Source organism: Saccopteryx leptura, chromosome 10, assembly GCF_036850995.1.
Source record: "Saccopteryx leptura isolate mSacLep1 chromosome 10, mSacLep1_pri_phased_curated, whole genome shotgun sequence".
Lineage (NCBI taxonomy): Eukaryota > Metazoa > Chordata > Mammalia > Chiroptera > Emballonuridae > Saccopteryx > Saccopteryx leptura.
The window spans coordinates 42840228-42868083 of NC_089512.1; the positions used below are offsets into that span (position 1 = coordinate 42840228).

Genomic DNA, 27856 nt, shown 5'->3' on the forward strand with positions numbered 1-27856 from the left:
AAATACCGTCCGGACCCTGCCATAGAAAAGCTGATGTGAGTGGGTGAGGAATAGAGGGGCTTTCCAGGCTCTTCCAACTGGCAGAACTCCAGAACATGCCACCCCTATGTCTCACTGGGCCCAGGGATGTGGCTGGAGGGAGAGTGGGGGTGCTAGGGCACGAGTTTACTATCATGGGGGTCAGGCAGGTGCAGTGGGCAAGAGCAGCCTTCTCAGGCCTGGTGGTGAGCTCTCTAGGGTGCCCCACCACGCTGACCAGGGATCTGAGACAATTCTCTGGACTGCATAGTCCTTCCTGCCCTCAGCCCACCCATGCCACACCTCCACAGCACAACCCCACAGTTGTACCCCCACAACACCCCCACCACACACCCCTGATAAATCCCACAGCACAACCCATAACACCTTCCCTGTCACACCCCTAAGTCAGTCTCACAGTGCACCCCCATAATACAGCCTCATGGCCCACCCCATGATATATATGCCCTCACAGGATGCCCCCCATGAAAAATCCCCTCCCACAGCATGATTTCCACCCCACCGTACAGTATAGCCCTGCTGTCACCTACCCTTGACCCCTCACATCCACATCACACACCTCCCCATGAGACACCCAATAGACTATTCTCCATCACACCCCTCCACAGCAGACTCCTGCAACTGAAGCCCTCACAACACCCACTACAGCACATGCTCCTTCCTGTCTGACACCCCCTGTGACACACAACCCCAGCAGAGCCCAGCACACTCCCCATTAGACACAGGGACACACACACACCTGGGGTACACCCCTGCTGAACTCCGAGTGTAGGCCCCCTTGCCTGTGCCATTGAGAGAGGAGGACCTGCACGTCAACCTGCCCTCACCTTTTCTTACTAGGCTAGGATCTTGAGATACAAGGAAGGAGGACAGTTTACTCTTGAGGGAAGAATTTATGATCGATGTCTAAAGGATGCTTAATATGCTGATTACATCTATGTTTCCTGCAAAACTGAGGGAGCCCATCTGGAATACCGAAGAGCCTGGGGCTTGGGTGGAGGCGCAGTATGGGCTCTATCGACTTCTGCATCTTGAAGGCAGTGGTGGAGGAGGGTGGGAGACGTGGGGGTGGGGGTGCAATGCCTTGGCCTTTGTGATCAGGCAGGAGCTTGTCCTTGCTCTGTATTTCTCAGTACTGCACCCCTGGAGAGGCCCCGAGTTTCAGAGCCCGGCTCCAGTGTTCTCATCAGAAACAGGATGATAATACTTCTGCACAGTATTCTCAAAGATTAAAGATAACACAAAAGACATAATACCAGGCACAGTATAAATGCTGCTTAGATATGTATAAGTAGACCTACAAAGTGCCTAATCCATAGTACACTAAGTAGCTCTTACCTATTGCCATTTAGTATTTATTGATTTATTATTATTGATTTATTATTGTCATCCCTAGGGGTTAAAATGTGGAAAGAGTAAAAACAGTGATCGTGTTTTGTTTTTGACTGCAAATAGCGTTTTGAACGTCTAAGTAGCTGCTTGTGGTGTTTTCTACGTCTGACTTCCCACGGGAGAGAGTGTCTTGAGAACAGGGACTGCATCCACCATACCCTCATTCCGAGTACTGCGCACCATTACACATGGAAGATGTTAGGAATTTGGATGGTTGGCACAGTTTCTTGATGAGCAAGTCATCTCAATAATAAAACTGTGTAGCTTGTCCAAGCTACACTCTGAAAACAGCCATCAACGGCACCTTTAAAGCCACCACATTCTCATTTACATGCTACTCTGTCAATGAATGTTACGTGCAAATTAAGTGGGACATGAAGCTGTCAACATAGGCATGCATCTCTGCGTGCTAGGCTCCTTTTCACTTCAGTTAGTGACCTTAATTCATTGCCTCCTGTCCATTCCCAAGGCTCTTCCTCACCCCCACCCCAGCCAGTCCCCACCAGGACAGGAAGGCAGCTAGATATGATACTGTGCAGGGTCTCCTTTAGGACAGGGTTCTGTGATGCCAGTTAGTGGGGCTGGATCCTGGGGGTTCCAATCATAATATGACCAAACATTCCAGATGCTTGGATGCATCTGAATTAGCAACCATCCCGTCTTTAAAATTTTCTCCTAGAAGCAGAAAAAGCAAGAGTAATGCCCATAAACACAAGCCTGTCACCTAAAGCAGCCCAGTTTTCAAGGAGCTATTCCTGAGAGCCTTCACAGCGGCAGTTCTGCCGCCAGCCGCGTTCTTCCCTGGTTCGCTGCCGCCTGGATGTTTCCGGTAAACCAGTGGCGGTGACCCGAGGCTTACCGCCAGGCCTGGTCTAACATGGCCCACAAGCTTGCATCTCATTTTTGCAAACTCTTACTGTTATAGTGCCGTTGGTGGGAGATGTGGCAGTGTTTAATTTCTTCCCTCCCTCTGTAGCTTGAGCACTTTAGTAATTTAAAAATGCTTCTTTTCTTCCTTCATCTTGAGAAGTAAAAATAATTAAAATAGAAAATGGGTAATTTGCCACTACAGTGCCAGGCTGATCATCAAAAACTTGTAAATGGAACATGAGCATATGTTTATCACTTCATGAAATTAGAATGCAATTGAAAGCACCTGTGGCCTCAGAGAGGGCATTATGGAAGGGAAGGCAGGCTTAGTTGTTTGGTGGAGAACTGCCTGCAAAAGAGGCTTTTAAGTTGCTGTGGCCTCAAGAGCAGTGAATAAGGGAAGATGTCCCTAGGTGCTGCTCAGCTGTTCAGGAGACCCTCAGGTAATCACTTGTAGATTGATCACTCCCCTGCGTAAAACTATGCAGGGGCTCACCAGCCACTGCCATCAGGATCAAGTTTGACCTTACCATAGAACACAAGGCCCTTGGCCAGCTGGCCCTGGAGAACCTTGTTGGAGAACGTTGTCATCTTCCCTGCCCCACAAACTCGGGGATCTATTGACCTGCTTGTAGTCCCGACATGCCCCATGGCTTCCCACATTCCCAGGCTTTGCAAACACTTTTCTGTTCCCAACTCACTTACCTGTCTAACTCCTATTCATCTTTCAAAACCCAAAATTTATATTATTTCTTCCTGAAACACTTCCATACCCCTTTTGCATCCCTCCCTCAGCCTGGCTGGTCTGGGGACCCTCCTCTGTGTACTCAGGCTCCCTCTGTTCCTATTTATGCCAGTGCTTTCAACACTGGGTTGTGAACATCGGTTAGCCCATCTGCTTCCCACCTGCACAGACAGGTGAGAGCTCCAGGTGGGAATGTGGCCGATACTTCTCTCTCCCTGGTTCTTGACCTCCCTACTATTGCCAGACACTTAGTAGGTGCTGATCGATGTTTGCTGAATGAAGGGATTATTAATGGCAGTGAAGGAGTTTGAAACAATTTTAAAGTTTGTTTTTTTAAAAGCACAATTATCACAGCCATTGATAAATCCTGTAATACATTCCCCAGCCAACGGGGCTATTTGTATCCTCTTGTGTTCATGTTCAGTTCTGTGATGAACTAAGGGGCAGATCTTGAGGTAGACACTGGGTCTGAGTTAGAATGTGTTGCCAACCATGTGACTGGGTATTGAGAAAACAGCTGTGTTAGGTTTACTCACTTGCACTTTGCATGATTGGTGCGTGAGCACATGGCAGAGCCATGTGTGTATAGCCTATGTAAGGCTACGGTGCTTACTGTAGGGCTGTTTTGTGGATTGTTTGCCTGCCACTGTTTGGGGTTGTTTTGCTGTTCATTCATTTGCTGCTGTGAGAAGTGGTTTCCTCCTGCCTGTTTGCTCGTTTGCCATTGTGAGAATCTATTAAGCAGGAATGGCCCACCACTTTCCAGCTCCACAGTTCCTCTACCATCTGCCTAAATCCAATGTGAACTTGCCCAGCCTCGGCCACCACCGACATTATGTCTGGCGCTGTGAGCAGGATTTGGATCAGACAGGATTTGGATCAGCAGGATTTGAAGGTTGGGATAAAGGAGTAGCCATTGTTTTCCAGCATGTGTCTCCCTGTGGCTATACTGTGGGGCTGTGGGCTGGATGTTTTTTACAGCCCTGCGAGAGGATAACAAAAGCTCTATTCAAGAGGCTGTGCAAGGTCAGAAACTCCAGGATGAGCTGCAGACTGAGCTCCACTACAGCATGAGCTGAAATGGTCACTGGAGAAAGAGTTGCAGATTCGAGAACTCCAGTTCAGCCTATAGGCTGAGAACCAACGATGGCTTGAACTGCAATAATTGCTGAAGAAAGAGGCAGACCACTTTGGAGAGCTTCAGTATGAAATGCAGGCTGAACACCAACAGTGCCTGGAATTGGAACAATCACTTGAGAAGAATTTACAGGTTTGATAACTTCAGTTTGTCCTAAAAGCCGAAGCCTGGCACTGGCAGTTGTTAGAGATACAGCTCCACGTTCAAGAGCTCAAGGTTCAGCTTCAGGCTGAGAGCTAGCAGCCACAAGAGCCAACGGTCACTGAGGAAGGAACTGCATTCATGCCAGTGGAAGGACTCCGAGTTGGTGGTAGCAGGTGTTTCCAACTCCTCCTCCTCTGAGGAGGAAGAGGTTTGGGCTGAAACTGCTGTTGGCAGACTCAGAGTCTGGCTGGTGGTCACCCAGAAGGTAAAATCCCAGCAGCCAAAAGTGCCTCAGGGACAGGCACAGCCCCCTCTGCAAGCACTCTGTGGTCTGGTCCTACACTCAGACAGAGTTGATGGAGTTGGGGGCAAAATTCAGGCAGAAACCCACTGAGTCCCTGGCAGCTTGGTTGCTGCAGTTGTGGGCCATGGCAGTGGAGGGCATCATGCTCTCTGGAACAGAGATGAAGAAATTAGCCGCCATTACCACGCACTCTTCCTTAAGACAGCATCTTCAGAACTGCCATGACAACCCAAGAAACCACACCCTATTAGAGTGGGTGATGGCTGCCATTTGTATGGTCTGGCAGAATGCCGGAGACTTGTTGGGGGCAGTGAGTTGGTGACAGTAATATACTGAGCTGGAGCAGGTCCTTCAAGAAATAGGTATGAGGAATGCTGCTTTCAACCGGAGGTCCTGTGGACCAGATGAAGAAGTATTTACAGCGGGGATGAGGGACCTTATTCTCTGTAGTGCCCCATCAGCCCTTTTTGGACACTAGTGGCTACCTTGAGCCCCTGTGTGGGGTGTCCCATCAATACTGTTAACACAGATGGTGGCAGATTTTGGTGGGATGAAGGCAGCACGAAACCATAGGCTGTGCAGGCTGCTGGCCATGCTGTCCCCGCATCCCTGACTAATAAGAGAAACAGGTCCATAAAGGTTAACTGAACACAGATGTGGGTAGATTTGATTGTGGCCAGGGAAGATAAAGAAAAATTGGATGGCAGATCTAATAGAGTCCTGTTAGGCAGCTTAAGCTGGAACAGAGGTACCAGTCACTGAAAAAGCTGGGGAAGCAGGCAGCCCCGGCAGCTACCAATAAAACAGTTGGTGTTCAGGTTGCACAATTGCAACATCACTTGTTAGAGACAGCTGAGGGAGAGAAGGATTCCCAAGACCCGTTGTCCAGTTTGAATAGGAGGAAAGCCGAGGGACCCATCTAACAGGGATGGGCAGGGACCGGAGGTCCCATGTGGAATTGGCAATCCACTGGCCCCCTTCTAATGTGCAGCAGGTGCTGGCCTTCGCAGGCACAAGGTGCTTTTGCAGCAGCTAAAAGAACTGTCAGGGAAGTACAAGCCTTGAATGTGTTTGACCCCTCCAGGCCCTGTGAGCTTGCTGAGGGGTTTGAATGGGGCTTGTGACAATGGACAGAGTGCTTACGGAAAGGCGGAAAGGCGTTGAAGTCTGTTACCAAAGAACTGTATGGCTAATTGGCCTGTAATGGATTTTCACCTTGGGTGATTTGCACAAACAGCTGGCTGTCTATCGTGGACTGATCATTGAATGATGTAATAGACTCTTCAAACAGGGACTGTAAGAGGAGGGGAGCACTGGTTCCCCTGCTGGATGGACATGTCACTTCTGGACAGTATTATAGGAGACCTGTGGAGGCCCTCCTGCACTGGGAAGCTGCTTCTATCCAGTTGCAGAGATGCACCAAGGACACTTTCTTCAATGGACATGACTGTGGAATATACAGACCTTCCACCTATGATGGGTGGCTTTGTTGGCACCATAGAGTAGGGGACTAAAAGTGGGCCTCCAGTTAACTCCCTGGGCAACTGGTGGGCCTCGTAAGGTAGAGGTGTGTTATACCCGGGTTGCTTGGGGAGATGTCATTGTGAAGGGCACCTTTGTAATTATTGTCATTTTTGGTATAGCTTGCGCTGTTGCTGTAGTCTCTGTTTATGTACTGCACCTCACTCCTCTCACAGGGACCATTGTGAAAGATACCTGTTGCATAGATTGTGAGGTGAGCAACCCTAAAGGGGTGGATTGTTGGGAAAGCAGCTGTAGGCTTGCTCGCCTGCACTTTTCTTTTTCTTTTTCTTTTTCTTTTTTTATAATAATTTTATTTTTTTAATGGGGTGACATCAATAAATCAGGATACATATATTCAAAGATAACAAGTCCAGGTTATCTTGTCGTTCAATTATGTTGCATACCCACCACCCAAAGTCAGATTGTCCTCTGTCACCTTCTATCTTGTTTTCTTTGTGCCCCTCCCCACCCCCTTTCCCTCTCCCATTCCCCCCTCCCCCCTGTAACCACCACACTCTTATCAATGTCTCTTAGTTTCACTATTATGTCCCACCTACGTATGGAATAATACAGTTCCTGTTTTTTTCTGATTTACTTATTTCGCTTCGTATCATGTTATCAAGATCCCACCATTTTGCTGTAAATGTTCCGATGTCATCATTTCTTATGGCTGAGTAGTATTCCATAGTGTATATGTGCCACATCTTCTTTATCCAGTCATCTATTGATGGGCTTTTTGGTTGTTTCCATGTCCTGGCCACTGTGAACAATGCTGCATGTGTCTTTACGTATCAATGTTTCTGAGTTTTTGGGATATATACCCAGTAGAGGGATTGCTGGGTCATAAGGTAGTTCTATTTTCAGTTTTTTGAGGAACCACCATACTTTCTTCCATAATGGTTGTACTACTTTACATTCCCACCAACAGTGTATGAGGGTTCCTTTTTCTCCACAGCCTCTCCAACATTTGCTATTACCTGTCTTGCTAATAACAACTAATCGAACAGGTGTGAGGTGGTATCTCATTGCCGTTTTGATTTGCATTTCTCTAATAGCTAAAGAAGATGAGCATCTTTTCATATATCTGTTGGCCATTTGTATTTCTTCCTGGGAGAAGTGTCTATTCATATCCTCTTCCCATTTTTTTATTGGGTTGTTTGTTTGTTTGTTGTTGAGTTTTATGAGTTCTTTGTATATTTTGGATATTAGGCCATTATCTGAGCTGTTGTTTGAAAATATCATTTCCCATTTAGTTGGCTTTCTGTTTATTTTGTTATCAGTTTCTCTTGCTGAGCAAAAACTTCTTAGTCTGATGTAGTCCCATTCATTAATTTTTGCCTTCACTTCTCTTGCCTGTGGAGTCAAATTCATAAAATGCTCTTTAAAACCCAGGTCCATGAGTTGAGTACCTATGTCTTCTTCTATGTACTTAATTGTTTCAGGTCTTATGTTTAGATCTTTGATCCATTTTGAGTTAATTTTTGTACAGGGGGAGAGACTGTAGTCCAGTTTCATTCTTTTGCATGTGGCTTTCCAGTTTTCCCAGCACCATTTATTGAAGAGGCTTTCTTTTCTCCATTGTGTGTTGTTGGCCCCTTTATCAAAAATTATTTGACTATATATATGTGGTTTTATTTCTGGACTTTCTATTGTGTTCCATTGGTCTGATTGTCTATTTTTCTGCCAATACCATGCTGTTTTGATTGTCGTGGCCCTATAATATAGTTTGAAGTCAGGTATTGTAATGCCCCCAGCTTCATTCTTTTTCTTTAGGATTGCTTTGGCTATTCGGGGTTTTTTATAGTTCCATATTAATCTGATGATTTTTTGCTCTATTTCTTTAAAAAACGTCATTGGAAGTTTGATGGGAATTGCATTAAATTTGTATATTGCTTTGGGTAATATAGCCATCTTGATTATATTTATTCTTCCTAGCCAAGAACAAGGTATATTCTTCCATCTCATTATATCTTTTTCGATTTCCCTTAACAATGGTTTATAGTTTTCATTATATAAGTCCTTTACATTCTTTGTTATGTTTATTCCTAAGTATTTTATTTTTTTTGTTGCAATCGTGAAGGGGATTATTCTTTTGAGTTCCTTCTCAGTTGTTTCATTGTTGGCATATAGAAAGGCTATTGACTTCTGTATGTTAATTTTGTATCCTGCGACCTTACTGTATTGGCTTATTGTTTCTAGTAGTCTTTTTGTGGATTCTTTGGGGTTTTCGATGTATAGGATCATATCATCTGCAAAAAGTGATACCTTTACTTCTTCTTTTCCGATATGGATGCCTTTTATTTCTTTGTCTTGTCTGATTGCTCTGGCTAGAACCTCTAGTACCACATTAAATAAGAGTGGAGAGAGTGGACAACCCTGTCTTGTTCCTGATTTAAGGGGGAAAGCCTTCAGTTTAGTGCCATTTAATATGATGTTAGCTGATGGTTTATCATATATGGCCTTTATCATGTTGAGATATTTTCCTTCTATACCCATTTTGTTGAGAGTCTTAAACATAAAATTGTGTTGTATTTTATCGAAAGCCTTTTCTGCGTCTATTGATAAGATCATGTGGTTTTTGTTCTTTGTTTTGTTGATATGGTGTATTACGTTAACCGTTTTACGTATGTTGAACCATCCTTGAGATTCTGGGATGAATCCCACTTGATCGTGATGTATTATTTTTTTAATATGTTGTTGTATTCGATTTGCTAGTATTTTGTTTAGTATTTTAGCATCTGTATTCATAAGAGATATTGGTCTGTAGTTTTCTTTTTTTGTGCCATCCTTGCCTGGTTTTGGTATGAGGGTTATGTTGGCCTCATAAAATGTGTTTGGAAGTATTGCTTCTTCTTCAATTTTTTGGAAGACTTTGAGTAGAATAGGAACCAAGTCTTCTTTGAATGTTTGATAAAATTCGCTTGTATAGCCGTCAGGGCCTGGACTTTTATTTTTGGGAAGGTTTTTAATGGTTTTTTCTATTTCTTCTTTACTGATAGGTCTGTTTAGGCTTTCTGCTTCTTCTTTACTCAGTCTAGGAAGGTTGTATTGTTCTAGGAATTTATCCATTTCTTCTAGGTTGTTGAATTTAGTGGCATAAAGTTTTTCATAGTATTCTACAATAATTCTTTGTATATCTACGGTGTCCGTGGTGATTTCTCCTCTTTCATTTTGGATTTTGTTTATATGAGTTCTTTCTCTTTTTTCCTTGGTAAGTCTTGCCAAGGGTTTGTCAATTTTGTTGATCTTTTCAAAGAACCAGCTCCTTGTTCTATTAATTTTTTCTATAGTTTTTCTGTTCTCTAATTCATTTATTTCTGCTCTGATTTTTATTATCTCCTTTCTTCGGCTGGTTTTGGGTTGTCTTTGTTCTTCTTTTTCTAGTTCCTTAAGGTGGGAAGTTAAGTGGTTCACTTGGGCTCTCCCTTGTTTGTTCGTATATGCCTGAAGTGATATGAACTTCCCTCTTATTACTGCTTTTGCTGCATCCCATAGATTCTGATATGTCATATTGTCATTTTCATTAGTCTGTATATATCTTTTGATCTCTGCACTTATTTCTTCTTTGACCCATTCATTTTTTAAAAGTATGTTGTTTAGTTTCCACATTTTTGTGGGATTTTTTTCCTCTTTTTTGCAGTTGAATTCTAGTTTCAAGGCTTTATGATCAGAAAATATGCTTGGTACAACTTCAATTTTTCTGATGTTGTTTTTGTGGCCCAACATATGGTCAATTCTTGAGAATGATCCATGTACACTGGAGAAGAATGTATACTCAGTCACTTTGGGATGAAATGTCCTGTGGATGTCTATCATATCCAGGTGCTCTAGTGTTTTCTTTAAGGCCACTATGTCTTTGTTGATTCTCTGTTTGGATGACCGATCTAGAGCCGTCAGCAGTGTATTGAGGTCTCCAAGTATGATTGTGTTTTTGTCAGTTTTTGTTTTAAGATCAATAAGTAGCTGTCTTATATATTTTGGTGCTCCTTGGTTTGGTGCATATATATTAAGAATTGTTATGTCTTCTTGATTCAGTGTCCCCTTAGCCATTATGAAATGGCCATTTTTGTCTCTGAGTACTTTTCCTGTCTTGTAGTCAGCATTATCCGATATGAGTATTGCTACACCTGCTTTTTTTTGGATGTTATTTGCTTGGAGTATTGTTTTCCAGCCTTTCACTTTGAATTTGTTTTTATCCTTGTTACTTAGATGAGTTTCCTGTAGGCAGCATACAGTTGGATTTTTTTTTTAATCCATTCTGCTACTCTGTGCCTTTTTATTGGTGAGTTTAATCCGTTTACATTTAGTGTAATTATTGATACTTGTGAGTTCCCTATTGCCATTTTATATCTTGCTTTCTGTTAGTTTTGTGTCTTGTTTGATCCTTCTCTTTCGTTTTTCTATCTTTTGTTTTTATTTGGTTGTATTCCATACATCTTTCCTCTGTTGCTATCTTTTTTATCTCATGTGCTTCTGTGGTGGTTTTTTCAATGGTGGTTACCTTTGAGTAATGAAAAGGGTCCCTACCCTGTTCATTGTAGCGAACTATTTTGTGAGTACTTTTGCACTCCATCGTCCTTTGCTACTGTTAATCTCCATCTTCTCCCCCTCTTTCTTTTTGTTGTTGTCACAGTTTAAATTTGGTTTTATTGTGTTCTTCTTGGAGCTTTTACTTGTGGCTCTGTTTTTTTTTTTGTTCTTTATATCTGATTGGAGAACCCCCTTTAGTAATTCCTGGAGTGGGGGTTTTCTGATGATAAATTCCCTCATCTTTTCTGTATCTGTGAATGTTTTTATTTCTCCTTCATATTTGAAGGATAGCTTTGATGGGTATAGTATTCATGGCTGAAAGTTCCTCTCTTTCAGGACTTTAAATATTGGGGTCCACTCTCTTCTAGCTTGTAGAGTTTCTGCTGAGAAATCTGATGATAATCTAATGGGCCTTCCTTTATATGTTGTATTCTTCTTTTCCCTGGCTGCCTTGAGAATTTTTTCTTTGCTGTTGGTTTGTGTCAATTTCATTATGATATGCCTTGGAGTAGGTTTGTTGGGGTTAAGAAAACTCGGAGTTCTGTTTGCTTCTTGAACTTGAGGCTTTAGTTCTTTCCACAGGCTTGGCAAGTTCTCATCTATTATTTGTTTGAGTATGTTCTCCATTCCATTTTCTCTCTCTTCTCCCTCTGTTATACCTATTATTCTTATGTTATTCTTTTTGATGGAGTCAGATAATTCTTGTAGGGCTATCTCATTTTTTTAAATTTTTGAGTCTCTTTCTTCTTCTCTCTGCTGTGCCTCAAGTTGCTTGTCTTCTATTTCACTAATCCTCTCTTCTATCTGACCTGTTCTATTAGCTAAGCTTGTTACTTCGTTTTTCAGCTCGTGAATTGAGTTTTTCATCTCTGTTTGATTTGTTTTTATAGTTTCAATTTCCTTGGACATATATTCTTTGTGTTCATTGAGTTGTTTTCTCAGCTCCCTAAATTGTCTTTCTGTGTTTTCTTGTATATCTCGGAGGATTTTTAGGATTTCTATCTTGAATTCTCTGTCATTTAGCTCCAAGGTTTCCAATATATTAAATTTTTTCTCCATAGATTTTTCCTCATCTAGCTGTGTTACCTCTCTTTCTTTTGTATCCATGATATTCGATTTTCTCTTCCTTAATGGCATCTGAGGGTGGTTTTGTTGATAGTATTAATGAGATTTAATAAAGAATAAAAAGTTAAAAAAAATAATAAAAAAATAAAAAATCGAAAATAGTTGTTTTTTTTAAAAAAAATTAATAATGAAATAAAGAAAAATAAAATAAAATAAAAATTTTTTAAAAAAGGAAATTATTCCCCCCCTCCTTTTTTCCTCTCCTCTCCTCTCCCCTCTTTCTTGAGAAAATCTTGTGGTGAACTGTGAATTATAACAAACAATGCCTGTGATGGAGGGCCTGAATTGGGGAAAAGTAATAAAGGGGCAAAAAAAAAAAAAAAAGAAAAGAAAAACGAGAAAAAGAAAAAAAAATAAAAGAAAAAAAAAGAGCGTATGGACCCACAAAAAGCAAATAAGGAAAAAATTTGGGTCAAGAATAAAATGATTTGCTTTTAGGTGTTGGTTGTCTAAGAGTTATGATGAGAGGAATAAGAGGAAAACGGAAAAATGGGGAGACAAATTAAAAAATTACTATTGTATTTAGTGGAACAAGAACTAGATAAAATGGAGAGCCAGGGATGGGAGCACTGCTAGTGAGTTAAAAAGGTGAAGTAAAACCCCCCCCCCGAAATGCCACAAACATAAGTTTGAGTCCCAGATAAGATAATTTGTTTGTTATTGAGGTTTGAATGAGAGGAGATGTAAAGGAGAAAGGAAGAAACTAATATAGAGGGAGAAAAGAAAGAGAGAGAGAGAAAAAAAGAGGGAACCACTAATAGAAGAAAAAAGAAAGGAGAGAGAGAGAGAGAGTTAAGGGTTTTGAAGTGCAACCCTCATAGAGAGAAAGGAAGAGAAGAGAAAAGATAATGGGAGATGTAACACTTATGGGTAGTGTAGTTCAAGGAGAGGAGAGAGTAAGACCGGCAGAGAGTTAATCGGCCAAATTGGAGGAGGAAAAAAAGTATCAAGAATGAAGATGAGAGAAACAAACGAACAAATATAATAAAATGGGATAGGTTATAAAGTCTGCAGATTATTCTTGATTTTGAGAGGTTATCTTCTTGCTTTTTCTTTTCTCTCCCTCTTCCTGGTCGGTGACTCTGTACCCCGGGTTCTGCCCCTTTGGCACGCTCAGGTAGAGGTTTGCAGTTGATAAGTCTCTATGGCAATGTCATGTATTGTGCTTTAGTCTCGTTGGCAGTCGAGGCTATTAGCATTTATAGGCTCCGACAGTGAGAGAGTCCGTGTTCCTGGAGCCTTTCTCCTAGTCTTTCCTTCCTCAATTAGTAGCCTGATAATCCAGCTATGGGGTTGCTGCTGCCTCTGCCTGGATAGTAAGAGGCTCAAAGAGCTGGCAACTCCCCACTCTATTTCCACTCAGCACAGGGCTCTGGGTAAGGCTCAGTCAGTCAGAGCTGCTAGCATAATCAGGCGGGCTTTCCGCCCACTCAAAGACCTCTGGCTCTGCCACTCTGTCCAGTAACACAGGCGGGCGCCCACTTCCGGGGCGCTTGGAGGAAACTCTCACTCACTGGCTGCGCGCGCAGACCAGGATATCCGGCCAGCAGTCTCACGCTCTGAGTGAAACCCCCAACCGCAGGGAAAAGTTGCAGCATTGGAATTGAGTCTCGCTCCGTCCCCGTGTGCGGCTTTTGCAAGGCGCTGGGCGGCCCGAGATTTCGCTTTGGCCCACACAAAGGCCCCTGACTCTGCCCCTCTGTGCGATAACACGGGCGCGCACTGCCGAGGCACTCGGAGGAATTTCTCATTCACTATCTGCGCGCGCAAACCAGGATATGAGGCCGGCCGCGTTTCCCTCTGAGTGAAACCCCCAGCAGCACGGAAAATTTCCACAGTTGGAATTAGTTCTCACTCCCTCCCGTGCGTGGCTTTCCCAGGGCGCTGGGGCTGCCCAGAGACTCTGCCCTCAGCCCACAGAAAGGCCTCTGACCCTGCCTCTCCGTGGGGCAACACGGGCACCCACTCTCGGGGCCTAGGAAGAAGTCTCTCGCCCACTAACTGCGCACCAACCAGGAGATCGGGTAAAATGGCCGCCCCGCTTGTCTTTCTTTGTTTGGGTTTGGCACGAGTGTTAGCTTGTATTGCCCGGGTTGCCACAGGATCAGTTTTTCCTCGGCTTGGATCTCCGTGCCACAGCCTGGTTCAGCCGTTTGTGCCGTGGCCTAAATCTATTCACCCCCTTTGCCCGCCTCAGTTTCTATATTCACAGTTACCAGAGAAAGCCGCCCTGTTTAGGTTAGTGAGGAAGGCGGAGCATTTCTTACTCCCTATTTCCTTCGGGGTTTGGTTATATATTTAGCCAATTTTTCACTCGACCATACCTTTGGGTGTATTGCGAAGCATCTGGAGGCTCCAAGTATAGGTTTTTCTGTTTCTGGTTGAAGATCTTGTTGAGTTTTGGGGGAGATTTATCGGAATCGCTTCCTACCCCGCCATTACTATGACGTCATCTAGCTCGCCTGCACTTTTTATGATTAGTACATGAGCACATGGCAGAGCCACATGTGTATATCCTATGTAAGCCTATGGGTGCTTGCCCTCAGCGCTGTTTTGTGGATCACTTGCCTATCACTGTGAGGGGCTGTTTTGCTGTTCATTCATCTGCTGCCTTGAGAAGCGGTGTTCCTGTTTGTTCATCTGCCGTTGCAAGAATCTATTAAACAGGAATGACCCACTGTTTTTCTGGCTCTACAGTTCCTCTACCATCGGCCCAAATCCAATATGAACCTGCCTGGCCTCGTCCACTAGTATTACACTGGGCCATGAGTGACTCCAAGTGGGGCGGGGGTAATCTCAGAAGCCTGGTTTGCTAGAGGAGCAGCTGGAACTAGAATAGGATTGTTCTGTGCGGAGGCTTTTTTCTCTATCCACCCAGCATTTTCTAAGCCAGAAGATGTTCCAGTCCTATGCTAGACACAGAGATCATAAAGACAGTGAACTTAGCCAGATTCTTCTGGTCTAGAGCTCATACTCTAGTAGAGGAGATGGACCACACATAGTGCAGTCACATGCAGGCCTGTCTACCTGCTGTTTCCCACCCCCACCCCCAGGCCTGGGCTCAGTCCTCTGCCCGAATTCTCCTGTCTCCATTCATGATTCGACACCCACAGTCACTGTATTTGTTTCCAGTTTGGTGCAGGTTGAAATTGTTAATAAACCACATCACTTTTGTTAAGTATTCCATAAACTGATAGATTCTGTGTATAAAAGGAAAGAGTAGGGTTTTTTGAGGAATGTGTGAATGCTTTGAAAAGACTCAAAAAAAGTGAGTGGCTTCCCTCCCTCTCCCGCCCAGGAGGTGCTGATGAAGGAGTTAGACTATAAAAGATTGGTGGTGGTAGAGACAAGGGAATCAGGCAGTCAGGACAGATGCTGCCATCATGTTGCTTCTGTGTACCTCTCAGTACCCTCTCCCCCTAGAAGAAATGAATGGGGAATGTTGCTGATGGATGGGATTTATGAAAGCTCCAGTCCCTGCTCCAAAAATAAAGCCTTGGACCTTTTACAAGTCATCTCTGTGTAGAATTTGCTTAGTTTTTGAGTGATTGCCTGATTTAACCATTTGTTTCTGCTTTACCAGCTAGCCAAGGGTGGGTAAGAGGACTTCTTTAACTGCTGGGAACCAAGTTGACTTCTGGGGTGGGGCCGGAGACTGACTGCTAAGAGGTGAGAATTATGGAACCAGCAAAACCATATGATAGACCACCTGTCCACCTTGTCAACAAGCTTGGCTCCAGCCTGAGGACAGAGGGGAACAAAGGAGGAACAAATTCAGGAGAGGCTGGACAGAGGAGTGGGAGCAGGATAGGCCATGAGGTAGCCCCATAGATGCAACGAAAGCCAGGTGGCCCAGTGTTACAGAGGTAATGGAGAGGAGGGGAGAGATCTAGGATTCCATGATGGATGAAGTGACGGAGGTGGGGGGTCTAGGGAGGAAAAGAAAGGGCACCAGAGTCCCACACAACTGACTGGATGTTGGTAGTTTGTTTATGGAAAATTGGAGCAGGTGGTGTGGATAAACTAGGGAAATGGGGCATTCCAGGTGGAGAAAAGAACTCCAAGGAAAGGAAGGAGGCAAGTGGCTCCTGGCCAAATGTCTGCATCATTTATTTAGCAAACAATTATTTAGCACCTTCTATGTACCAGGTTGAAGGCCAGGAATGCTCAGAATAAGCATGTGGGTGCCAGTGTGCTAGGCCTTGGACAGAGGCCAGAAACTCACTTTAGGAAGTGGAAGCAAGGAAGGGAGTAGAGGGAAAGGTCAGGCCTAAAGGAAGACTCTCACAGGGGTGTGGACACAGAAGGAGGAAGAATTTGGGGTCTCAAATGCAGCCTTTTCTTACTGCACACAGGATTATAATTTAGGAAAATGGTAACTAAGAAACTTCTGATAAATGATCTGTTTGCTCAGAAAATAGTAGCTTCAACTTGAATAACCATTTTATAGTTTCTGAGCATTTTTAAATTTTCTATTATTTTTTCATTAAAGCTTTTTTTAAATTATGAGGATTTTAACAATATCACTTACTTTTATCACTATTTGCTAACACGTTTTGAGGATTTTTGCATTGGATTTAAAAACAAAACAAAACATTTCTGAGTCTCATTTTATTTGCAGAGGCACCTCTTAGGAACCTTTTCATCTAAGTATAAGTATTTTTATAAATGAAGTAGACACAGAAAATGATGCGATAGGTGACATTTATGAAGCACTGATTCCTTAAACTGGAATGTCTGGCTTTTCTTTTCTCCCTGTATTCATTCATTCCTTTAACATTTTAACTGCATTGTTTCAGTAAAATAGGGGTAAAATGCTTATCATGAAACCCAATTTGTACTTTGAATTTTTATAAATCCTACCTTGAGTGAATGGTTAAGCACATCAAGCTTAGGTTTTGTTGTTTTTTTTTACATTTGCATTTCGACTTCTCAAGTTTCAGCCAAAGCTGTTTGCTCTCTGAGCACAGAGTGGCATTCGGTTCTACAGTGATCTAAGCTTCTCTCTAGGGAGGGAAGTGAAGGCAGTTTATTGGCTCTCCATCCTCTCTCCTAGGAAAAGAAGCTACAGGGCATCTGTTTGCTTTTGCTTTCAAAATTAGAGTGAATTTAATTAAGTTCTGAGAATTTTGCAGTTGCACTTACACAGTCTGCTACTGAGGACCTGGGAAGCCAGGCTGTGAAGTCCCCGCAAGCACGTGCTCACGGACCCATGCAGAACTGAAAAGTGCAGTTGTCACCTTGTTCATGCACAGGTCTTGGGAAACAGGTTGGGAGAAAGCCAGGGGTGTGGAGTCAGATCCTAGTTCACTTCTATGTGACCTTAAACAAATTAGTTAACTTCTCTCAGCCCCAGTATCTTCATCTGCAAAAAGGGAATAATAGCATCTAATTGAAATAATATGAAATAGCAGTGCCCCATAAATGGTTAGTAATGATATTGTCTCTCTTATATGCTAGCTAACTCTACAGCTTGTCCTCACCTCATGTGCTCAGATCCATGTAACCTCATTTCTGGGCTTCCTTGCATTTTGTAGCTACACACTTAATTGAATTATTGCTATTGAGTGGCTCTTTCATCAGCTGTGGGCTGCATTCAGGTTGAGATGCTACTGAGCCTCCTATGAGACTCCACCCCTGGCTTGGCAACCAGCTGACTCAGGGAAGACCCCAGGGTGCAAGCATCTTCCCAGGCACAGTGCCCTCCCAGCATCATCATCAGCCTGAGTTTTCTGGGCTGTAAGTGAGGACTGAGATAGATCCTTCACTTTCAGGCCTAAAGATGAGTTCTGGACACAGATCAAGGAGTGGGCCCCAGATATACCATCAGTCAGTGCCTGAAAGATTCCTGAACACCTGGGGAAGATAGAGGGAGGACATTCAAAAAAACCCTTGCTTGGAATATCAGAGGAAAAGTGACTGGGACAGAAGTGCTGAACCATAGCTGCAGACGCTTTCACAGGCCATCAGATGGATGGTTGGGGTGGGGGATGAAATTAAAGAGGCCATTTTGCACCCTTGCCCAGGACCCTGAATCCAAGACTATGGTGTTTACGCTGTCCTCAGACCTGCCAGCTCCCCACTCAGGGAGCCAGCACTGTGCCACAGTCTTGGACCATCCCAACTCCAGCAGTTGCCTTTGGGATGAACCCCTTGATTCTCAAGAGCCTGTAATCTCATTATTGATGGAAAAGTAGTTTTAAGACATTGGCAGTGCGTCAGCAGTATCATCTTCAGATAAAGTGCTACACATTATTAGTTTCCCCTCTCTAAATATCATGAATGTTAGACTTCCTCCTCTCAGAATAACCTCTGACTTTTGAATCATTGGTGGAGTTTTTAATCTATTTTGTTTATTTCCCCCTTCAGGATACTTAGAAATGTACTTTCTCTAGCTAAGACCTACTACAAAAACTGCTTTGCAAAAAACCAACAAACAAAAAATGAGACTTTTTATAAAACTTAGAGAGATGAAACTTATGAGATGAAAATCATACAGCAAGAGCCATTGTATAATTTCTAACTCAGGAGTTTTAATGCTCACAGGTCTTGAAGTATTATTATTTCTGTCAAAGTTCTTTATACAAACAGGACCAAATTAATCTACATTCTTAACAATTTCTTACAAAAATCATAGTTGAGGTTTCATGACAACTCCATACTCCTTTTCCAGTAGAAATGTCCATGTTGAACTAAATTAGGAAGTGATTTTGAATAGTCACTTCTTACCCAAAATGTAAATGGACTGAACTTACTAATAAAGAGGCACACAGTAGCAGATTGGATCAAAAAGCAAAACCCAACCGTATGCTGCCTTTAAGAGATACATCTAGGCCCTGGCCGGTTGGCTCAGCGGTAGAGCGTCGGCCTGGCATGCGGGGGACCCGGGTTCGATTCCCGGCCAGGGCACATAGGAGAGGCGCCCATTTGCTTCTCCACCCCCCTCCCTCCTTCCTCTCTGTCTCTCTCTTCCCCTCCCGCAGCCAAGGCTCCATTGGAGCAAAGATGGCCCGGGCGCTGGGGATGGTTCCTTGGCCTCTGCCCCAGGCGCTAGAGTGGCTCTGGTCAGGGCAGAGCGATGCCCTGGTGGGCAGAGCGTCGCCCCTGGTGGGCATGCCGGGTGGATTCCGGTCAGGCGCATGCGGGAGTCTGTCTGACTGTCTCTCCCCATTTCCAGCTTCAGAAAAATAAAATAAAAATAAAAAAATAAAAAAAGAGATACATCTAAGCTTCAAGTACAAAAGTAGACTCAAAGTGAAAGGTTGGAAAACAATTCTTCAAGCAAATAATATCCAAAGAAAAACAGATGTAGGCACATTCATATCTGACAATGCTGACTTCAAGACAACAAAAATAACCAGAGACAAACATGGACATTTTATAATGATAAAGGGGACACTGTATAAAGAAGACAGAACACTTCTTAGTACATATGCACTGAACCAAGGAGCACCAAAATATATGACATCTACTAACTGATCTAAAAATACAAGCAGAAAAAAGCACAATCATACTTGGAGATCTTAACACACTATTGACAGCTTTAGATAGATCATCCAAACAGAAAATTAGTAAACAAATATCAGTGTTAAACGACACACTAGACCAAATGGACATAATAGACATTTATAGTACATTACATCCCAGAACATCAGATTATACATTTTTCTCCAGTGTGCATGGAACATTCTTAAGGATAGACTATATGTTGGGCCACAAAACTAACATCAACAAATTCAGGAAAACTGAAATTATACCAAGCATATTTTCTGACCATAAGACTTTGAAATTAGAATTCAACTGCAAAAAGGAAGTAAATAAACCCACAAAAATGTGGAAATAAAACAACATACTTCTAAAAATGACTGGGTCAAAGAAGAAATAAAAGCAGAAATCAAAAGATATATACAAACAAAAATGACAAGATGACAAATCAAAATTTCTGGGATGCAACAAAAGCAGTAATAAGAGGGAAGTTTTTATCATTACAGGTTTATACCAAGAAACGAGAAATCCCAAGTAAACAACCTAACATCACATCTTAAGGAACTAGAAAAAGAAGAACAAAGGCAACCCAAAGTCAGCAGAAGAAAGGAAATAGTAAAAATTAGAGCAGAACTAAATGAAATAGAGAACAACAACAACAAAAAAAACTAGAGAAAAATTAATACAACAAAGAGCTGGTTCTTTGAAAAGGTCAATAAAATTGACAAATCCCTGACTAGACTCACTAAGGAAAAAGAGAAAGGACTTATATAAACAAAATCTGAAATGAAAGAGGAGAAAATTACCACAGACATCATAGATATACAAAGGATTATAGTAGACTACTATGAAAGATTATATGCCATCAAATTCAACAACCTAGGGGAAATGGATAAATTCCTAGAAATATACAATCTTCCTAAACTGAGTCATGAAGAAGTAGAAAACCTAAATAGACCTATAAGCAGGAAGGAAAAAGAAACAACTATCAAAAACCTCCGCAAAAATAAAGTCCAGATGGCTACATTAGTGAATTCTACCGAACATTCAAAGAAGATTTGTTACCTATTCTTTGTCAAGTCTTCCAAAAAATAGAAGAAGCAATACTCCCTAACATATTTTATGAGGCCAACATAACCCTCATACTAAAACCGGGCAAGCGAGACAACACAAAAAAAGAAAACTACAGACCAATATGTCTAATGAATACAGATGTAAAAATCCTAAATGAATTACTAGCAAATCAAATACAACACATTAAAAAATAATGCATGATGATCAAGTGGGATTCATTCCAGGAGCACAAGGATAGTTCATTCACCATTTGTAAATCAATCAACATAATACACCACATTAATAAGACAAAGAACAAAATTCATATGATCCTATCAATAGATGCAGAAAAGGCATTCAATAAGATACAACATCCCTTTATGTTTAAAACACTCAAGAAAATCGGAGTAGAAGAAAAGTATCTCAACATAATAAAGGCCATATATGATGAACCATTAGCTAATATACAAAATAATGAAAAACTGAAAGCTTTTATTCTAAAATCAGGAACAAGACAAGGCTGCCTACCCTCTTCACTCTTATTCAACATAGTTCTGGAAGTTTTAGCCAGAGCAATCAGGTACGAAAAAGAATAAAAGGCATCCATGTTAGGAAAGAAGAAGTAAAGGTATCACTTTTTGCAGATTACATGATTCTGTATATAAAAAACCTGAAAGACTCCACCAAAAAGCTATTAGAAATAATAAGTCAATACAGTAAAGTTGTGGGACACAAAACCATATTCAAAAATCTATTGCTTTTCTATATGCCAACAATGAAACTTCAGAAAATGAACTAAAAAAAAATTCCTTTTACAGTTGCAACAACAAAAAATTAAAATACCTAGGAATAGACTTAACAAAGGATGTGCCTGACCATGTAGTGGCACATTGGATAGAGCATCAAACCGGGATGCAGAGGACTCAGGTTCGAAACTCTGAGGTCGCCAGCTTGAACATGGGATCATAGACATGACCCCATGGGTATTGACTTGAGCTCAAAGGTAGCACTGGCTTGGAGCCCAAGGTCACTGGCTTCAGCAAGGGGTCACAAACTCTGTTGTTGTCCTCTGGTCAAGGCACATATGAGAAAGCAGTCAATGGACAACTAAGGAGCTGCAGCAAAGAATTGATGCTTCTCATCTGTCTCCCTTCCTGTCTGTCTGTCCCTATCTGTCCCCCTCTCTGTCTCACTGTCTCTATCACACAAAAACACACACACACACACACACACACACACACAAAACAATGTAAAGAACCTATATACTGAAAATTACAAAACAGTATTAAAAGAAATTGAAAAAGACCCAATGAAATGCAAAAATATTCCATGTTCATGGATTGGAAGAATCAACATACCATATTTTTCACTCCATAAGACGCACCTGACCATAAGACACACCTAGGGTTTTAAGGAGGAAAATAAGAAAAAAATATTCTAAACCAAATAGTGTGTTAAAATATTTAATAAAATACCGTATTTTTCGCTCCATAAGATGCATGAACATTTTCCCATCCACTTTGGGGAGGGGATACGTCTTATGGAGTGAAAAATACAGTAATTAAAATGGCCATATTACCCAAAGCAATATACAAATTTAATTCAATTTTCATCCAAATCCCAATGTCATTCTTTAAAGAAATAGAAAAAAAATTACCAGGTTTGTATGGAACCAATAAAAAAACCTGAAATAGCCAAAGCAATCCTGAGGAAAAAGAATGAAGCTGGAGGTATCACACTACCTAATTTCAAATTATACTATAGAGTCATGATAATCAAAATAGCATGATATTGGCAATAAAATAGACATACAGACAAATGGAACAGAATCAAGAGCCCAGAAATAAAACCATATATATATATGGACAAATCATCTTCAACAAAGGATCCAAAAACCACAATGGAGAAAAGAAAGGCTCAATAAATGGTGCTGGGAAAATTGGAAAGCCACATGTAAAAGACTGAAACTTGATTATAGTTTGTCCACCTGCACAAAAATTAATTCAGAATGGATCAAAGACCTAAATATAAGATCTGAAATAATAAATTACATAGAAGAAAACATAGGTACTAAACTCATGGACCTTGACTGTAGAGAATAATTTATGAATTTGACCCCAAAGGCAAGGGGAGTTAAGGCAAAAATAAATGAATGGGACTATATCAAACTAAAAGGCTTCTGCACAGCAAAATAAACTGATAACAAAACAAATAGGCAGCCAACTAAATGGGAGATGATATTTGTAAACAGCTCGGATAGGGATTAATATCCAAAATATATAAAGAACACAAAGCTCAGCAACAAACAAGCAAACAATCCAATTAAAAAATAATGAGAATACCTGAGCAGACACTTCTCCCAAGAGGACATACAAATGGCCAGCAGATATATGAAAAGATGCTCATTTCAATAGCTATTTGAGAAATGCAAGTCAAAAGTACAGTGAGATATTACCGCACACCTGTTAGATTGACTATCATCAACAAGACAGGTAATAAGTGTTGGAGAGGCTGTGGAGAAAAAGGAACCCTCATTCACTGCTGGTGGAAATGCAAATTAGCACAACCATTATGGAAAAAAAAATTATGATGGTTCTTCAGAAAATTAAGACTAGAATTGCCATATGACCCAGAAATCCCTCTACTGGGTATCTACCCCCAAAACTCGAAATCATTGGTACGTAAAGATACATGCACCCCCATGTTCATCGCAGCATTATTCACAGTGGCCAAGACTTAAAACAACCAAAGTGTCCCTTGATAGAGGATTGGATAAAGAAGATATGGTACATATATACAATGGAATACTACTTAGCCATAATAAATGATGACATAATGACATTCACAACAACATGGATGCACATTGAGAACATGGTAGTGAAATAAGTAAGTCAGAAAAAGCTAAGAACTGTATGATTTCACACATAGGTGGGATATGAAACTGAGACTCATGGACACAGATAAAAGTGAAGTGGTTACTAAAGGAAGGGGATGTGGAGGAGCAGATGGGGGAAGGGAGTGAAGAGGGACAAATATAAGGTGACGGAAAATGATTTGACTTTGGGTGATGGGTGTACAACATAATCAACAGTTCAAATGCTATAGAAACGTTTACCTGAAACCTATGTACTCTTATTGATCAATGTCACCCTATTAAATTTAATTTTCTAACATTTAAAAAAAACTCCAAATACAAAAAATTATTTCTGAGGTATCGGAATAAGGAAAATTTTATATTTTTAGGTAAAAGACCATATAGTGGTTTCTTAAGGTTATTTCTTGGATCTTACTGTTGAGAAGAAATCAGATTATTCCTTTTTATAAGAGAAATTATGAAATCTTCCCTGAAAGGTTTTAAAAATAAGAAAAATACTCTCCTGAAATGACATCAGTGACTTCTGCCTCAAGGAAAGAAGCAGAGTAGAGAATCACTCTAAGTCCTTCTAACCTTATGTTTCTCTGAATGTGTTACCTGCACAAGAGGAATCTTCTGTGTTTGTCCCTGGGTGACAGTCTTACTAGGCCGGAGGATGAGAGTTGTATGTCATGATGCATTCCCTGAATAAAACTTAAAAGTCTCCATAACCAGAGAGCTTGGTTTACTTGGCAGTGTCACTGTGTGATAGAAGTCTCCACCTGAGCTCTGATTCTAGCGGAACCTTCCTCTGTGACCTTGGATAAGCAAGTTCCCCTCTCTGGTTCTCAGTTTCCTCAACTATAAAATCAGAGTAGGGGCTGGAGCAGATGGTAACATTCTGCAAATAAGAGCACCAAACCAATAGGCTTCAATACTTGAAGAGTAAACCTAGCAGTCCCTCAGTTTAAGGGAAAATCCAGCTCCCAATCTTTGTTTTTGTGACAACTTCTTTAAAATACAGGAGATGAAAGTCTTTTCTGAAATTTGTAATAAAGAATCATAAAATGTCATGACTTTTAAAGATTTGCAGCAAATCTTGGAGAAACTTAAATTTAAAAAGAAGTACTTCAGATTATATAGGGGAGAGAGAGGATTGGTTTCTTTCATCCCACATAAAGCAGTAATTTCACTAAGAGCTATCACTTAAGAAGTGTTTGTAGAGACCTGTCGCCTTCAAAGTAATGCATTCATCTAACATGTGTTTTGAGATGGAAGTGACTCACACCCTTGCTTTTATCTAAGAGGTAATTGTGCTCATAGTTTCTTGTTGTCCAGAGGTCTCATCTTTGCTTTCGTGTCCCAAGACATACTCCCATTCATCTTCCAGAGCCTCTGAATGGAACAGTGTGAGGTCAATGCATATATCCCAGCTGTAATAACACCCTTTTGGTATACAGTTGATCAGCCTGGCTGTACATTATTAATCCAGAACAACTGGGTGATGCTTCAAGTGCTGTGCCTTCTATGTGCTGGAGCATAATTGGGGTGTACTTGGAGTGTACTTCAAGGAGGGAGGCTGAGTGGGTCCTTTGCCAAGTTATAAGGCCTCCTGTCCTGCTGGGTAGCTCACCAACCCAAGGAGGGCCGTGTTCAGTAGTGATCACAGGAACCGTCTGCTCATCTGGTGAGAAAACCACCCTTCCAGGGGGCAAAACCACCTTTATGAACATCCCCATGTAGAATTTCTTAGGAGAAAGTGTTCAAAAGACGGATTTCTCTTGACTTTGTTGTAAACTGCTGGATTGGGGAGTAGTGGTCTTGCCTCACTCCTGTGGGAGTGTTAAGACATACTTGCCTGGGACTTTGGGCTGCTGACTGATTTTTTTTCTTCAAAGTATGGTAGCACCATTAGGGAGCTTGGTGTAAAAGCCCAGCTCTAACCCTGCAACATCAGCTGACTCACAGGCACGCTCAGGAGGCCACAGCCACTTTCTAAAGACCACCTGCTGCACAGTCCTTTGTCAGGCACAGTTCTTGAGAGTCTCCACTGTTTACCAAACATCTTCCTAGACAAGGGTCTCATATTGCGTCTTTATTGCATGTGTGTCTTTTCTTTCTGAAAACTACATAAAGAGTCCACACTTAGGGAAAAAGCATATGTGTATAAAGAGAGAAGTCCGAGTCTGTCTACTCCTGCTGTGCCCTCAACGTCTCCCCTTCCCTAAGAGGTGATAACTTACTGTTTGATGTGTACCCATGGAATAAGGTTTTTTTTCAATTATATATTGTTTCTGTATAGGACAAACAACATAAATAGAGGGGGTTTTTTTGTTTGTTTTTTGTGGTTTTTTTTAAAAACACAGTTACAGACTTTATTTAGGCAGATACATTTCCCAGCAAGGAAGGAAAGGTTTTAAAATTTCCTGGAGCACCTGATTCCTGTGTATTTCTTACAGGAAGGTGGGAAGTGGGGCGGGGAACAAGGCTGCAGCATTAAGGCACAAGAAACTCACCAACGAGGAGCTAGGCAGGAAGGTGAGGAAGAGAGGCCTTAGAGGAGGAAAAGAGGAAACAGAAGAATCCTTGAGGAAGGTGAAGGAGGAGGGGAAGGAAGTCTTGGGGGAGGAGTTGGCAGCTTAGGAAGGTGCTGGCCTTGGATCATGTACAGAGTTGACCATGCCAGACATCCCTAGGTCCGGGTTGGTTCAGCTGGGCCTGCCCCAGAGGAAGAAGTTGCAGCGGGAAGAGGGGTCAGTGGGAGGACCCCGAGGCCTGGAACACATGTAGAAATGATGGCCCAGGTTGGGTCCTGGCTTCTTCTCAGTTCGCATCACACATGGCTCCCTGTGGCCCCCACAGAGGGGCGTGGTCAAGGGCCACGCAGCACAGACTTCCACAACAAGGCCCGTACCTCCTTCTCATCCTTGACTTCTGAAGCCTTGGCCTGCACCTCCACCATTTTGGCCATCATCTCGTCTTCTGGAATCTTTGGGGTCCCAAGGGCACCCAGGCTAGGCATTTCCAACTTAGGAGAAGCCTGGGGACAGCTGGAGGATGGCTAGAAGTAGTTCATCAGGGTTTTCTTGGCCTTTGCTGGAGCCAGCCTGACTTGGCCGAGGCCTGGTTGAGCGCACGCGGGCTTTGTTATGGCGTTCTTGGGTTTGACCATTGAGCTGCAGTGCTGACTGCTTGAACACAGGATTTTCTTTGAGATGAACTAGAAAGTGAAGGATCTTGAGCTGGGTGCCTGAAAACTCAGGGAGGAAGCAGGTGCAAAGAGGTGGGCACTGTTTTGCTGGCACACAAGACATACTCAATACTGCACCCACAGGACAATGGTCAGAGCCCATCACTTCAGGCAGCAAGAAGGAGGCCTGGAATGTGTCTATGACCAGGGTCCTGTCCCCCAGCACATAGCCAATCTGGGAGCTATAGTTCAGAGAGTGTGTACCAGTGATTGTCGACTAGTAGGTAAAGGCTCCCTCCTGCTTTGGCTGGAAACAGCAGTAGCTATCAACAGAGGCCTCTCCATGGGACCCAGCCTGGCAATCCAGGTTACTGAGCAAGACATCCATCCACTTGCGTCCTGGGTCCTCTTCAAAGCATTCCAGGTTGGCTGCATCCCAGTGGTCAATGGGGCAGTGGGTCGTGTTTAGGTCAGCCAGAATGATCACATGACAGATCTTGTGCTGTGTGAGGAGGGCCCGAACCTCGTTGTCCAGAGCCCGAAGCTCCTCTTGAGTGAATTCATCCATGTTTCCATAGCAACCCACATCCCCATTCTGAGAGGCAAGTAGGCCACTCAGTCCTTCAGCAGCCACTGGGGTAGCGCTGTCCTTACAGTAAGTGGCTACACCAGAATAGCCACTACTGGTTGAGGCTGAAGCTGAAATAGGAGTTATAGCCCTCAACGATAGCCAGGGGTTCTGTCAGCACATCCCTGGTCACTTTGGTCTCCTGAAGACAGAGGATGTCAGTGTCCAACTTGTCCAAAATGCCCGCCATGGCCATGGCGGTATAGTTCTTGGGCTCCTTGTAAAGCACCCCTTGCAGAGGGCTACAGATCCCATTAATGTTCCAGCTCACCATGCGCAACATCTTAACAGCAAACTGCTAATGCCTCGCAGCCTGCTCCAGAAGTCAGCATAAGAAAACAGCCGAACACGTCCAAATCCCCATAAATAGAGTTTTTAACCAAAATGAGATAATAGCTGTAATATTGCTTGCCAACTTGCCTTTTTTAACCCAATATTTACTCATTAATAACCTCTGATGTCAGTATATGAGCAGTACATTACTTTTTTTTTTTTTGTATTTTTGCGAGGTTAGAAGCGGGGAGGCAGACAGACTTCCACATGTGCCTGACCAGGATCCACCCAGCATGCCCACCAGGGGGCGATGCTCTGCCCATCTGTGGTGGCGTTCCATTGCAGCCGGAGCTATTCTATCACCTGAGGCAGAGGCCATGGAGTCATCCTCAGCACCCAGGCCAAGTTTGCTCCAATGAAGCCTTGGCTGTGGGAGGGGAAGAGAGAGATAGAGAAGAAGGAGGAGGAAGAGTGGAGAAGCAGATGGTCACTTCTCCTGTGTGCCCTGACCAGGAATCAAACCCGGGACTTCCACACACCAGGCCAATGCTCTACCGCTGAG

At 42.5% G+C, this 27856-nt stretch overlaps 1 protein-coding gene and 1 pseudogene across 3 annotated transcripts in view; one reads left to right on the forward strand and one right to left on the reverse strand.

Annotated features, from left to right (window-relative positions):
- Positions 1-27856, forward strand: part of NMNAT3 (nicotinamide nucleotide adenylyltransferase 3) — a 129863-nt gene that overhangs the window by 17577 nt on the left and 84430 nt on the right. The window lies entirely within an intron of this gene.
- LOC136382223 (DNA-(apurinic or apyrimidinic site) endonuclease 2 pseudogene) lies at positions 25674-27304 on the reverse strand (annotated as a pseudogene).